Source organism: Coffea arabica, chromosome 8c (assembly GCF_036785885.1).
Source record: "Coffea arabica cultivar ET-39 chromosome 8c, Coffea Arabica ET-39 HiFi, whole genome shotgun sequence".
NCBI classification, from domain to species: domain Eukaryota; kingdom Viridiplantae; phylum Streptophyta; class Magnoliopsida; order Gentianales; family Rubiaceae; genus Coffea; species Coffea arabica.
Window position 1 is genome coordinate 37,431,854 of NC_092325.1, and position 15,125 is coordinate 37,446,978.

Below are 15,125 nucleotides of genomic sequence, written 5' to 3' on the forward strand. Positions count from 1 at the left end.
AAAACTTAGAAACCAATCATTATGCAATTTCTCAAGTTACACTAAATACTCATAATATCAAATTAAAGAAAGATAATTATACCTTAATTTCAACAAATTCAACTCAATCTCTCATTCTAACCTAATATCATCAATAAGCAATTCACATAGTCAATTTATGGTCTTTCTCATCATATATCCATCAAAATTTTCATAACTAAGATGGATTTATTTATACTTTTACTTAAATAGTGATAATGCCTTTTTACGCGAAAATCGACACTTTTAGGTGAAGATTCCCGGTTACTCAACATTTCACTTATTCAAATTGCTAAATATACTCTTAATTTCAATACCTTTTTACGCGAATGGCGACATTTGTAATTGCCAACCCCCGACTACTTAGTATGTGAATTATTGGAGTAGAATAATAATATATTTATTTATTTATTTACTTATATATATACATATTTTTACAATCAAATATCCCTCTAAGCATAATTAAAGGATGAATCTGGTTTTGTTTTGACTATATCAATCACTTACTTATAAAATTAAGTAAAAATGAGAAATATCATTAAATATGCAAAATTTTAAGCATAATTTTCCTCATTTAACCGAATATACTTTCTAAAATGTAAAAATTCTAATTGCATAATAACTAATTTCAAGTCAAATGAGGACTAAATGACAGGTTGTCAGCCTGTGCAATAATAAAACCTGTTCAAACTAAAAGTAATTTCTGTAGATAGTGGTGCGTAGGGTCGAATCCACAGGGATTGGGAGTAATTGTTTCTTTTCAAATTCACAGTGACAAGGGGGTGTTTTTGTGCAAAAGATGACAACCATAGAAATCAAATAAAATCTAAGAAGCTACTAAAAATTAAATAACAAATTACTAAAATCAAATGAATGATAACTAATGATCTAGCCAAGGAATAACTTCAGCAATGGTTCACCTAATTGATAATCGATGCACAAGTAATTCCAATTATTTATTAATAAATAGGTTATAACTGCCAAACAAGCGATGACAGTCAATGCCTCCTTACTGTGTCGGTGATTAAAGTACGCCCGTTAACCACTACTCCAATTGAGAAATAACCTTAGGTACGCCCATAAGATTTAATTCCCCAATTGCCTTACATATTAGAGGAGGCCTATTCTAACCAAATAACACACTACCAGAGTTATTTTAGGTTAGCCCGCGTATTCCCCTGACACAAACCCAATCATGCCAGTTATCACTATTTTGACACAATTAAACAATTACGGATTTAACGTCCCAATTGACAATAGATTATCAAATTAACTAATTATCCGGATCCAAGACAATCAATTAACTAAACAATCATAAGCAATGTAACCAGGGAATATGCGAATACCAATAAATAAAAGAAAAAGGTAAAATTAAATCGATCTCACAATTTTAGACGAGTCAAAGCATCCGTTGCTCCTTGACTAGAAAAAGGGGTTTACCTCATTATTGATGAGGAAAACCCATGCAAGATCGAAGCATCAGTCGCAGCCATAGTCTAGAAATTTAGGAAACTTCAATTTGGTTCAAGGAATAAAGAGAAGTAAAGTTACAGAGGATGATTTAGTCTTCCATGGCCCTGACTCACGTAGGAGGCAACCACATAAGACCCAAAGGGAAGAGTCAAAAGGAAAGCTAAACTAAAGGTCCTGCCATACGAGAAGGAAAAGCTACCAAAGAAAAGTCAAAAACTAAAGCTTCCAAGTAGTCTCCTGTGCGGTGGCTCTCCTTCTGGAGAGGAAGAAGCCCCCTTCTAGCCCTGCATTCCTTTTCCTTCTTTTATGTTGTTTTCTGCAAATTACCAGAGAGGGTCGCATCTTGATATTCCAAAAATACCCCTGGACGCCTGCTACTTGAACTCCTTCCTAATGACTGTTAAATTGGCACTTGTTATGATATTTTCGTTGTACTCCCTGAAATAAATGCAAAATATTAAAAGTGAGTAGAATCTAACAATTAATTCAAATCAAGTCAGATAATAGGGAAAATTAATAATAAAATAAATGGTAAAATTGAAAAATTAGGCACTTAAGATTGAACATTTTGGCCATTATTTTGAAAAAAATTGCAATGAAATATTGAAAAATATTTTGAAAAATTTTTGATAAAGTTTCCCCATATAAATGGACAAAACTCCCTGCCAACAACCTCAATTTCAAGAAAATTAACCTCATGACAGTATTTCCAAATATGATTCCAACATTTCTAAGTCATGAACAATTAAAATTATGCACTTCAAGACACAATCACCCATAAGACAAAGTAATCCCTCTTCTACTCTTAAAATTGACAATGTTCTCATTGTAGAGGAAGGTAAAAGAAACTAGTACTCCCCTCAAAAGAAGTGGTGATGCAATTTGAAGCTGCTAATCCTCACGAACATCCAAATTCTGCCCAAAAATGAAACAAAGGGTACGAAGAAACATAAGTAGCACAAGATAATCCAAATGAAAACTATAAGATTTAAACCGAACACAATAAAAGAAAAATAAAGAAACAAAAGATGTAATCAACTAAGGATCTTCATGGCTGCTTGGAACGAGGGTCTACGGCGTCCTCAAGTCCATGAGGACCATATGATGTACCAATATGCCCCTCCTCATAATGAGGCGTCGGAGCAGGTGATCGGCGGATGCTAAAATAATCCTCAATCACCCGAAGACGATGATCATGTCTGTCTAATCGCTCCGTCATCAGCCGCTCCGTCTAATCGATTAGCTCCATTACCCTCGTCTCCATGCAACATATGGCATTAAGGACTTCTTGCCACTTGGAGCGCAGTGGAAGAGGTAGTCGTGGAATAAGAGGAGGTAGATCCTGTTGTGCCTCCATTTCTTGAACAACCGGTTCCTGCTGAGTGTAAGGTGGGGGCTGAGCTGAGGTCGACACTTCTCCAACGTTGCAAACCAAAGAGGCTCCAAAGTCTGTAGGGATACCCAAGGACCTGAGTAACGAAACATTGACTTCATCGGCAGCTTTAGTGACAATAGCTCGTTCAGCTCTAAGAGACACCTTGAGCTTCTCAAATAGGATGGAAAGAAGGCGAGGGAACCCAAAACAGGTTTCATTGGCTTTCATGCGGGCTGTGGTCCGCATGTAGTTGATAATAATACTGGCAAGAGGGATACCAGTGAGCTGCTGATCCACACCATGCATCATCTTGTCCAAGAAATAAAAATCGCTGTTTCGGAGCTCCCTTTTTCCACTCTTCTTTGGCACCACATTAAAGGCAAAAAGATAGAATATCAAGTGGTACCTAGGATCGAAAGAATCGGCATATACGGTGAGCTTTTTCGAATTGCCTCGCTCACGGTACTGACCCTTAAGACGTGCCACAGTTTCTCCCACTTGTCATGGATCATGGGCTTTGAATTCCTTGGTCAGCTTTAAGTCCACTCCCTCATCTTTGAACTTGATATGCTGTGTAATGGTCTCCCTATGGATGGACACCCTCTGCCCTCGGACCCAAGAGACAATCAAATTGGCGTTGTGGCTCTGCGTATTTTCCACATTAGCGTAAAACTCCCGCACCAAGTCTGAGTAGTAATGCCGTGGCAACTTCAGTATATTCTCCTATCCAAGTCGCTTGAATGCTGTGGGCATCTTGTAATGATCGTCCACCTCGGGTGCCAGATATTTCTCAATTATGATCTCCTTGTCCAATTCGGCTTCATACCACTGTTGGTTTTCAAGCGAAATGAATCGCGTGGTATCATAATCCGGAGGTGGCTCGTCACGGCTAGTGGACGCTGTCTTACGCCTGGAGCGAGGTGGCGACTTAGGTGAGGGAGATTCCTCAATTGGTGACTCCTCAGGTGACAGAGTGCGTTCCTTGCTCGAATTCAGCAAAGGAGTGCGAATATGAGATCGTCTTGTGCGAACCATGGTACCTATATCAAAGAAACAAGATCAAACGCACATTAGAAGAATTCTAAATCTCTTGAAAATACACAACCCACAATGTTAAAAAGTAATTTGGAAAAATTTCGGCAGAATTTCCCCTTGAACAAGGACTAAACTCCTTGCCAACATATATCCAAATACAATCAAAGGTCCTACTTAAATTATTTCAAACACAAATGCACGTGTATGATATGAATTTCAATCCAAAATCATATCACATGGCTCAAAAAAAAAATCCACTCACCACTCCATCTCTTGAAATTTCAAACAATAAGCAAGAAAAAGGTAAAAACTAGAAATACAATATGTTTGCAAAGTTATTGGATACACAATCAATCTTGGAAAACCACCTAAAGTAACATTTCAACGCTTATGCTAATATTATGTTCAACATCAACCATTTAGCATTGTTACCCAAGGAATTCATACCAATTTAGACAAATAATCATATGTTGTCCTTTAATTAGCATAAAAGTAATCTCCATTTTTTAAAAACAATTCAAACTAATCCAGAGAAACAAGGAATTTTAGACCAAAAAGTACAATGTGCTTTAACCTCATAATTGAGAAGAAAAATTATTCAAAAATATTACCAAAGCCACAATTCTCTCAATACTAAGCAAGAAAATAGTTGCAACAACTTATTTTAACACAATGTACCACAATTATAACAAGACATTTCAACAAATAAACAATTATCAAAATATGCTCAAAAAACTCGAAAAATGTAAAATTAGGAATTATAAAATGTCAAAGAAAATTGTAAATTGTTACCTCAAATGTGTAAAGTGATGGTGGAGGATGATAATGATGCAAAGATGATGAAGAAACAACCCCAATTTTGACCACAAATTGCGAAATTTCAATGCAGCCCGAATTTCAGTTTGGAAGATCAAAACCCTCCAAATTGATGTTTTTAAAACGGAATTGTTGAGGGTTTATGATCACAATAGGTTGGGGAATGTTTTTATGGTGAAAAATTGAATGATTATTGGATGAAAAGGAAGATTGGTGAATAGGGGCTAGGGTTTCGGCAGAATAGGAAAGGGAGAGCTGGAAAAATGAGAAACTGAGCCCTCGATTTCTTTCTTATCGCGAACCAATCCAAGCTCGGATCGATTTGATCAGGGCTCGGATCCGATGGGCTTGGATTGGGCCTTCTAGATGATCAGTCGAGCCCTCGGATCCAACTGGGTTTTGTTGGATCCGAGCTCGGATCCCCTATTTTCACTTTTGATCCTCAATTGATCCGAGGTCGGATCTATCTGGATTTTGTCGGATCCGAGCTCAGATCAGCACATTTCTGCACTAATTGCAGAAACTGCAATTTTTTAGACTTTTCCTCCATTTTTCGGCCAATTTCAAATTACACAAAGGACAAAATTTGTATCAAATTCAACCTCCCAGGCAAGTGTAATATACCATAAACACAATATTCAATCTCTTAAAACACATCAAACATATCTACATTGCAAATCGAGGGGTGAGATTCTTTGATCATTTTTGTATTTTTACACCAAAATGGCACCTTTGAGCATGAAATACACAACAAATGAGTCCATGAGCATTTTATAAACATGTTATCACCGAAATTCACTTGAATATACTTGAAATGCACATTACATATATGAATGAGAATTCTAAACACTTAAAGCACAATTTGGTAAGAAAACCTCCCTTTTTACACTTGTTCTTCAAATGCACCTCCAAGATGGATGTTGGAACTTCGGTACCTCCTACAAACAAATGAAATATATATAATTAGTCAGTTAAATCATACCAAAATTTAAGAAACACATAAAACACACAACTATAATATTATTATTGGGTTGCCTCCCAACAAGCGCTTTATTTATAGTCGTTCAGCTCGACTCTCCTATAGTTTGTTTAACTCTCCATTGTGTTTCCTAAGAAGTAAATCACTCCTTTAGGAACCTTTTCTCTGGCCAAATAGGGCTTCAATCTTTGACCATTCACTTTGAATGGGACACCATTTTCTCCTTTTATTTCCACTGCCCCATAAGGAAATGTGCGAACTATTTCAAATGGTCCGGACCATCGAGACTTAAGATTTTCCTGGAATAATTTAAGTCTTGAATTAAACAATAACACCTTTTGCCCTTCTTCAAAATGCTTAGGAAGAATATGTTTGTCATGTCAGAATTTTACTTTTTCTTTGTAAATCTTAGCATTCTTATACGAGATCAATCGCAATTCTTCCAATTCATTCAACTCGAACATTCTCTTTTCACCTGCAGATTTAAAATCAAAATTAATAGCCTTAATAGCCCAATAAGCTCTATGTTCTATTTCTACAGGTAAATGACACGCTTTCCCATAAACAAGCTTATATGAAGACATTCCCAACGGCGTTGTAAATGCCGTTCTATACGCCTACAAAGCATCTTCATGCTTGTTTGACCAATCCTTTCTCGATCGGTTGATAGTTTTCTCCAAAATGATTTTGATTTTCGGGTTGGCCAACTCCGTTTGACCATTGGCTTAAGGATGATAGGGAAGTGACTTTTTATGCCTGCATCCATATTTAAGTACCAAAGTGTCAATAGTTTTGTTGCAAAAATGCTTACCTTCATCGCTTATTATTGCCTTTGGAACTCCAAACCTATAAAATATGTTCTGTTTAAGAAATTTAAGCACACCTTTAGCATCATTAGTTTGTGAAGAAATGGCCTTCACCCATTTAGAGACATAATCAATTGCTAAAAGGATGTACTTATTATTATATGAGTTAGGAAATGATCCCATAAAATCAATGTATCAAACATCAAATAGCTCAACTTCCAAATATGTAGTCAGAGGCATTTCATTCTTCCTTGAGATATTGCCAGTTCTTGGTATTGATCACAATTTTTAACCCAATTTCTAGCATCTTGGTACATAGTAGACCAATAAAATCCTGATTGCCATACCTTTGCTACTGTTTTAGTTGTACTAAAATGACCTCTCGTTTCAAGAGTATGATAATGCATTAAAATACTATGTACCTCTTCTTCCGGAACACATTTTCTAATTATTCCATTTGCTCAATGTTTGTAAAAGAACGGTTCGTTCCAAAAATAATATTTAGCATCATTTAAGAACATTTTTCTTTGGTGAGAATTCAAATCACTTGGTATCACTCCACTAACTACAAAGTTAACTAGATCAGCATACCATGGTGACTTATAAATTGCCATTAAAAACTCATCTGAAAATTCTTCTTTAATGGATGAATGGTCTTCTTGAGGCATGTTCTCCAGTCTAGAAAGATAATTAGCGACTAAGTTCTTTTTCATCTTTGATCTCCAAATCAAATTCCTGCAATAATAAAATCCATCGAATTAGTCGAGATTTTGCATCTTTTTTATTTAAGAGATATTTGAGTGCTGTATGGGTCGGTATAAATGATAACTTTAGATTCTACTAAATACGATCTAAACTTATTCAATGCAAATATCACTGTTAGCAACTCCTTCTCTGTTGTTGCATAGTTGACTTGGGGTTCATTTAGCTTTTTACTTGCATAATAAATGACATGAAGTCGCTTATCATGTTTTTGCCCAAGAACAGCTCCAACTGCAAAATCACTCGCATTACACATCAATTTGAATGGTAAGCTCCAATCCGGTGATTCTATTATAGGTACGGAGACAAGTTACTTTTTCAACCTATTGAAAGCAATTAAGCACTCATCATTAAAGTGAAAAAAAACATCTTTTGCAAGCAACTCACATAAAGGTTTAGCAATTTTGGAGAAATTTTTAATAAACCACCGATATAATCCCACGTGTCCAAGAAAGTTCCGAATGCCTTTCACATTGGTAGGTGGAGGCATTCTCTCTATAACCTCTATTTTAGCTTGATCTACATCAATACCTTGTGAAGAAATTTTTGACCTAGAACAATACCCTCACAAACCATGAAATGACATTTTTTTCAATTGAGTACAATGTTTGTTTCTTCACATCTCTGCAAAATTAGATTTAAATTGTTAAGACAATGATCATAAGTGGATCCAAATACAGAAAAGTCATCCATGAAGATTTCCATGATTTTCTCATTAAAATCAGAGAAAATTGCTATCATGCAATGTTAGAAGGTGACCGGTGCATTGCACAGTCCAAAAAGCATTTTTTTAAATGCAAAAGTGCCGTAAGGATAAGTGAATGTGGTCTTCTCTTGATCTTTCGGTGAAATGATTATTTGATTGTATCCTGAAAAATCATCCAAGAAACAATAAAATTCATATCCAGCCAATTTTTCTACCATTTGATCAAGAAAAGGAAGAGGGAAATGATTCTTTCTAGTGGCTGTATTCAGTTTTCTATAACCTATACAAACTCGTCACCCAATCACAACTCTAGAGGGAATCATTTCATCATTTTTACCATGTACTATGGTTATCCCCCTTTTCTTTGGCACTACATGAATAGGAGAAATCCAAACACTATAAAAAATTAAAAAAAATTATATCTACATCCAGCCATTTAAGAATCTCTATTCTTACCACTTCTTTCATGTTTGAATTTAACCTCCTTTGAATTTCAACCACCGGCTTAGAATTTTCTTTTAACAAAATTCGGTGTATATAAATAGTTTGACTGATTTCCTTGATATCAGAAATCATCCATCCTATAGTCTTTAAATGCTTCCTCAAAACACATAAGAGCTTGCCTAGTTATTCCTCATCTAGTGCAGAATTTACAATCACCGACAATGTTTCTTTTTCTCCAAGAAATGCATATTTGAAGTGTTTAGGCAGTGGTTTAACCTCAAGCTGTGGAGCTTGCTCACACGATGGTGGAGGTAACTCTTTGCTCATCCCTAACTCCTCATATGCATTGCTCCTTTTGTAAGGAACCTGTGCCTGCAAAAATTGAGTCATTTTTTTAACTTGTTCCTCTTGTAAGTCTACACCATTAAGACAAAGTTCAAGGAAATCATCATCAAGATTAACTTGACTTATCTCTAACGCCAATTCATCACATATGTCAACAGAATAAACATGGTCAGTAAAAGAGGGATACTTTTTCACTTTATTCAAATCAAACTCCACTTCCTCTTCACCAATTTGAAACTTGAACTTACCACGTTCAACATCTATTATTGTACTTGCAGTGGTTAGAAATGGTCTACCAAGTATAATAGGTACATTGACATCTTCCTCCATATCTAAAACAACAAAATTAACATGAATAATGAATTTCTGTAGTTTAATGAGTACATTCTCCAATATACTCATTGAATGTCTAAAAGACCTGTCAGCCAATTGAAAGAAAAATGTTAGTACGCTTTAAATCTTTCAACCTCAATTGCCTAACCACAGTTAAAGGGATCAATGAAACACTAGCACCAAGGTCACAAAGTGCTTTAGAGAATTCTACAGCCAATAATGCAAGGAATTGTGAAACTCCCTGGATCTTTCAATTTTGGTGGCAATTTGTTTTGTATAATGGCACTACATTCTTCCGTTAATGCAATTGTCTCACTATCTACTAACTTCCTTTTCTTAGTCATTATCTCCTTGAGAAACTTTGTGTATGAAGGAATCTGTAAAATAGCATCAACAAAAGAAATGTTAATATGTAATTATTTGAAAATATTGACAAACTTCTCAAATTCTTTGTCATTTCTCGAATGCTTCAATCTTTGTGGAAATGACACCGGTGGAGGAATTGATGTTGTATCTCCAATTTGTGGTTCATTTTCTTTCATCTTTTCTTTCCCTTTGATTTTCTTGCCATCTTCTCCTAATTCACTCAATTGCTTATATTCTCTTCTTTCAAATTCTCTTTCACTTTCAGTTACAAGTTTCTCCCCCACTTCCTTACTACTACGGAGGGTTATGACCTTCACATATTCCCTTGGATTCACCTCAGTCTTACCAGGTAAGTCCCCTTGGTTGCGATTGTTGACCGCATTAGCTATTTGTCCCAATTGGATTTCAACATTCCTGTACATATTGGTGAGCTGGTCCATCCTTCCCTCAATTCTCTCAAACCGTTGAGTAGTGGCACTGACTAATTTTGCAATTTTATCATTTGATACATTTGCCAGCTTCTCAATTGCCAATTTCCAAGCTGGTTTAGACTCCGGAAGTGGTTGCTTCGGTTGAAAATCCGGTGGATTAATTAATCTTTCTTGGTTATCTTGATCATTCTATCCAAAATTCGGATGATTACGCCATCCTGGATTGTAGGTATTAGAGTATGGATTATTTTGGGGTGGACAGTTGTTATTGTTGAAATATTGAACATGTTCGCTGCTAGAACACATAGAATCATCATGATCTCCGCCGCAAGTAGTACAACATGCAACAACTACTCCTTGATTAGAGTTAGAACCAATATACCTATTAAATATCCTAACCACATTATCTATCTTTGCAGTTAACATATTCAAGGTATCTACTTCCAGCATACTTGCGGTTCTCCTCGTATTACCTCGTTCGTTGGCCCATTGGTAGTTGTTAGCAGCCATTTTTTCAATCAATTGTTGAGTTTCCTCGGCTGTCTTTCCCATCAATGCTCCTCCCACTGCCGCATCTACATGCGTCTTTGTTAGATAGGTGAGACCATTGTAAAATGTTTGGACCACTAGCCAATCTGGTAAACCATGATGAGGACATTTTCGTTGCAATTCCTTATAGCGCTCCCAAGTTTCGTACAATGTCTCTCCTTTCTGTTGAGAGAAACTAGTTATATCTATTCTTAGTCTAGCAGTTTTTCCAGGTGGAAAGAATGTATTGAGAAAAGCCTTAGTTAATTCAGCTCAAGTAGTAAAAGTATTCGGAGGATGAGATTGTAGCCAAACCTTGGCCTTGTCCCTTAGTGAAAATGGAAATAATCGAAATTTAATTACATCATCACTAACACCATTAAACTTAATTGTAGCACAAATTTCAAGAAATGTTGACAAATGAGAATTTGGATTTTCGGTAGCATTACCTCCATATTGAGATTGTTGTACCATTTGAATTAGTGATGGTTTAATTTCAAAATTATTAGCATTTATCGTTGGCCTTGCGATGCTAATTTGAGATCCTTGTGTACCCGGTAAAGCAAAATCTCGTAAAATTCACCTATTTGGTTAATTTTTTGTCATTTCTTTCTCAAATGATAACCCTATCAAGATTTCTTCTATCGGCTGCCAAATCTCTTGTTCCTCTTGATGTGGTATATGCCTCCTTTGTCTCCAAAGTGTCCTCTCAATTTCAGGATCGAAAGGTGCAATTTCTCGTTTTGATCGGTGCATACACTATAAATAAAAACAAGAGAAATTTTACAGTTTTAATTGTTAAAATCAACTATAAACAACTTGAATAAAAATAATGAAAATATCTAAATTAATAGAGATGATTAGACCCTAATATTGCCGCTCCCCGGCAACGGCGCCAAAAACTTGACAGGATTTTTATATCAATGCAAGTTTATTTCCGAATTTTACTTGTTGAACTGCAAGTATACAGATCACTTAATAGTTTTGGGCAAATATCAGGTCGATCCCACAAGGAGCAATTTAAACAAGTACTAGGCTCTTATTTTCTCTATTATTTACATTTACGATAAATTTGAACAAGAAGATTATAATGCTATTGTCTACAAATTTGGATTAATAAATTGAAAGATATAAATGGAGATTTCTTTACTAAAGACTTAAATCTAGGGATATAGATTCCACTTATGGCATAAACGACACAAATGAATAAATTTACCTCTTGTTATTATTCTTGTTAAACTAGGGATTCATTTCCAATATTACCAAATCTCATTCTCATGGTAAAATGGCCTAAAGTAGTTCAGCTTTTCCTATCTTCATGGTGAAATACTAGTTCTACTCTGTTTTTCTTCATGAAATGCTAAGTAATCCACTTAAATGTACCTCTATTTTCATGAACATACAACTTAAGTTCTACTCATGCGTTTCCATTGTTACTACCAATTCTCATTGAATAATAACAACTATAAGTATGCTATTGGTGATCAAACAATAACAAGTAATTACAACTACACAAATAGACAAGTCAATACAAGATACAACAAATATAAATCACATTCAATTCATATCATTTAACTATAAGTTTCATCTACTCCCTAGATAAAGAAGTTTAGTTGCCCATGAATGATATAACAATCAAACTCATAAGTTTATCAATGCAAAACATCATAAATTACAAGTACAAGAAAGATAAAGGAAGACTTAGCCAAGTAATGGTGAAACCCTCAAATTTCTGCTATGTTTTGTGCAAGATGATTACAAGTGAAATCTCCAAGTGCTTCCCCAAGAACCTCTAGCTAGAGAGAAACATGTAAGAAGAAAAACTAGCTACGTATGGTCCTCCTCTGGCTTCTCCTTCATTTTCTGCATAAAAAGTGGTAGAAAGGCACTTTCTTCTCCTTCATGATTCCAACAACTCAAATTTTGTAAAGAAAGTCAAAAGAAATATTGTTTTGACTTGTTAATAACTCATTTTGTCTTCTCTTTTATTGCAGAAGCATGTGCTACCGAATTCTCTCACCCAAAATAGCTGGAAAGTTGTGTGAAAAGTGAGGAAAAACGGTTGTGTCACTTGCAGTAGAGAGAGGCAAATCCGAATCTCGGATCCGAGGGGTGGAGAAAGTTCCGAGCTCGGATCATGGAGGATCCAAGGCCTTTCTATATAAATCCGAGCTCAGATCGCCTTACCTCAGATCCATTGCTCCAGAAGTACAAACGAGGGTTCGGATCGCCCTTTGTTTACTCGGATCCGAGCTCGGATCCGTACTTGTCAATTTCCAGATTTTCACTTCTTTCCTTTTTCTTCATTTTTGCTCCTAGTTTCTTTTGTACTTTATTCTCTGGACGATCCTTACATTTCCTTCATCTGGTGCATGAATTTCATATATCAATATCCTTCACAATTTCATAAAATTAATGCATTAATCCACTCATTTATCAAGTTTTGAACACTTAAACAATATTTAAACAATTATCACCAAAAGATTTCAAATATGACTTTAATCTTCTCAAAACATACCAAAAGTTCGTGCCAAACTTGTACAAAATATACGTTAAATATTCTCTTATCACTAATTACTAATATAAGTTTCATATTCTATACTAATTTGTATCTATCAATTCAATGAATACTGGTAATGTAATTGTTAATGGGATTAATCTTGAATATCTAATAGTGTCTACACCAACAAGCATGGATGCATATTACATGTGCCAAAATGAAAGATTAAATTCAACTAAATTGAGAATATGCACATTTATCGGTACCACTACTATACATTATTATAATGTATATAAAATTAAGGGATTTTCTAATGGATGTGCATACTAACAATTATTACCCTACCTTACATTTATATACTTTTCTTATTTAATCTTACCTACCTTTCGTTATATTTCTTTTCTTTCTCTAATTAATTTTACATTTCCAAAAATATGACATCTAAAATATGTCTTAATGAAGTTGAGTACCCACAGGGCACCTGTTAGACAGACCCTAAAATTAATCCTAATTAATTAATTAACATAAACAGAGAACTTGTAATATCTCACACTATCTCCTTACAAAGGAAGAGTCATCAAAATGCACATCCAAAGATATTACTTACCTTCTAGATGACTAGTACTAGATTATGTTATATTACATGTGACATAAACACTTGCCAAATGAACTACTTGCCTAATGTTAGTTTAAAAACTATTTTCAACATGAATTATTCCCTTGCTTTCTTGAAGGGCTGTTACAAAGAGTCTTTGATAACAACCAATTACAATATTTTACTTACACTTGATTTACTATATTAATAGAGGCATATATGCATGGCAATTATATATACAGTACCCCACACGGTTTGATTATTGCAGTTTTAAACAACTTATTACACAGTATCGTAATTGATGTTTTTCGGACTATATTAAAAAGTGGTGATTGAAATTCACCAGTTAACCGAATTTTGATGGTTGTCCACAACATAGAAAGTAGTACAGCAAAATTAATTATTAAGCCTCGCAAGGTCACAGATAAAGGTGTATTGTCTTTATGGCTCACTTTAAGTGGGTGCATTGAACCAAGCAATCGGATATATGGACCAAGAAAGGGCCTACATTTGGGGGGAAGGACATTTATGCACATGTTTTTGGTACCAGATAACTTGTCGGATATATATTTATTTTAAAAGCAGTAACTAATTTCTTTTCAAGGATGTTTGTGCTGAAAAAGGAGAAACGTATTTTATAACAAGTTTTCGAGCATATTATTTCCTTGTAACAATGGTAAAATCTTATTTTCAGAGCAAAATGGCCTGAAGGAATCGATATGCCAACCAGACTATTTTAGAAATACATAACAACTTGTAATAGTTCTGAGCTAAACTAATCGACAAAAACTTAATTCCGAAACCTCGATTACGAATATTTGGATTTGGGAAAATCGTCCAAAACGTCCCTCACATTTTGTAAAATAACTTTTTTCATCCCTTACTTTTAAAAGTGCAATTTTATGTCCCTTACATATTCACATCGGTAAAATTTAGTCCCTAACTAGGTTTCCGATTATTTTTTGGTCGGAATCCATCACGTGCCTTGCACGTGATCATTTTTTAAGGGTAAATTTGTCAAATTATATTTTACATAATCTGATCTATAGTCCTCCACATTTTATAAAACAAATTTTTTCGTCCCTCACATTTTATAAAATGATTTTTTCATCCCTCACATTTCACAAAATGAATTTCTCCATCCCTCACATTTCAAAAAATGAATATTTTCATCCCTCACTAATTATGTATGTGAGGGAAACCCTAAAACAAATGTGTGTGAATACATTTTATTTAAACACAAGTATATGTCTATTTGATTTTGTTTAATAATCTGAATAGTATAAATATATGTATGTGTTTATTTGATTTCACTTAACAATACGAATGCCATATATTATACGTGATCATTTGATTTCATCTGATATTAGCTAGTAAATAATCTTGCATTCATTGTCAAGTTAGCCAATAAAGCTATTTTCGATCAAAATACAATAAGAATATGCAAATTAAGATTCTATTGGTAAATATTAGTCATAATCATACAAAAAAAGAAAATAGCCCACAAGTTGAGCCCAATTACATACATGTATTTATACTATTATTATTAAGCAAAATCAAATAGACATATATGTGTGTTTAAAAAAAATGTAGTCACACACATAATTAGTGAG

At 34.7% G+C, this 15,125-nt stretch overlaps 1 non-coding gene across 1 annotated transcript; it reads left to right on the forward strand.

The window, feature by feature from the left end:
• Positions 1–10,529: 10,529 nt before the first annotated feature.
• On the forward strand, positions 10,530–10,636 carry LOC140013956 (small nucleolar RNA R71). Its single transcript, XR_011820808.1, has one exon. It is a non-coding gene; the product is annotated as a small nucleolar RNA R71 (small nucleolar RNA).
• The last annotated feature ends 4,489 nt before the right edge of the window (positions 10,637–15,125 follow it).